Raw genomic sequence first — 1,390 nt, forward strand, 5'->3', positions numbered from 1 at the left:
AAATTCCGAGATTCCGTTTTCAACGCAACAATAATATTGTCAGTTTTACCAGAATCGCTCCGCCGATCCGTCATCAGAACCCCAAACCCGGAGATCATACAGAGCACGGCAGAGAACCCCTGGTGGAGTCTTCACCAATTTAGGGGAAAATTCCTTCCCAATCCCCAAAAAACAATCGAAGAATCCCAGAATCAGCAATCTGCAACGTGACTTTGTATCAATATTACAATCCAGTTTCATTTTGTTACTTAATAAACACATTTCAAGCTTTCTGAATCAATCAGCTCCTGGGGGGGAGGAGCATATGCTCCTCAGGGGAGGTCTCTATTTTATTAATTGCACTAATAAGTAGGGTTGCCACCTTTTCTTCAAGCGAAACCCGAACACCCCTGCGACGCGCAGACATTTTTTTGAGGGAATGAGTCACAGCCCATTCATATGTAAATATCACAGTTGAAACTATTTTCAGCGGGGGGCCAGTAGCCCCTATGTTAATTTTGGTTGCCCCTGTCTGCCTGACATCTTGTGTCCGGGTTTCAGCTGCCATGAAACCCGGACACAGCATTCAAAACCCGAACTGTCCGGGTGAATCCTGGACAGGTGGCGACCCAACTAATAAGAAACAATACAGAACAATAACGAGCAGAAATGACGGCGAGCGCCCCTAATAAATGCCACCAATGGGGATTGATACCCCGTGCTTTTCCTGTTGGGCTGCTCAGCAATATTAATGACGGGGGTCTCTAAGCAACTGCCCCTAACAACGGCGATAAGACGTTACCCATAGCAACTGCCCCACAATACAGAGATAACCGTCACACAAGCTCCAGGTTGTTACTGTCATACAGACGCGTCAGGGCCCCTCCGGGGAGCCCCGATGGAGGGAAGAAGTGACACGAGTCGCCTGTCCACACACTTTGCCTCGTTTCCATTTAATTGCCAGAAAAACACGAAATCTTCCCACAGATCAAATAATAATAATTTGGTGTTTAAATAGAATGTGAAAATACATTAAATTTGTTATATAGATTTCCTTTCATATATATAGAGATGTCACTCGCACAACATTAACACAAAACAAACCTTCCACATCCAGAACAAAAAAAACAAAAACATTTGGCGGTAAATTTCAGGCGTTGAAATCATCATCATCATCATCATTGTCATCATCATCATCATCGTCATCATCATCATCATCGTCATCATCATCATCATCGTCATCATCATCATCATCATCGTCCGGCTACGTTCCCTTCACTTAAATAGGACACAATAAAAATATGAGGATCACGTTACGGCGCCTCACAAGGCCGTCCTTCAGCTGCGGGGAGGAGTGCATTGTCTCTGGCTCAGGAGCAGGTGGCGCAGGTCCGCGGGGGCGGGCACCGGG

Source organism: Nanorana parkeri, unplaced genomic scaffold (genome assembly GCF_000935625.1).
Source record: "Nanorana parkeri isolate BGI_ZX_2015 unplaced genomic scaffold, ASM93562v1 scaffold3678, whole genome shotgun sequence".
Classification (NCBI taxonomy): Eukaryota; Metazoa; Chordata; class Amphibia; order Anura; family Dicroglossidae; genus Nanorana; species Nanorana parkeri.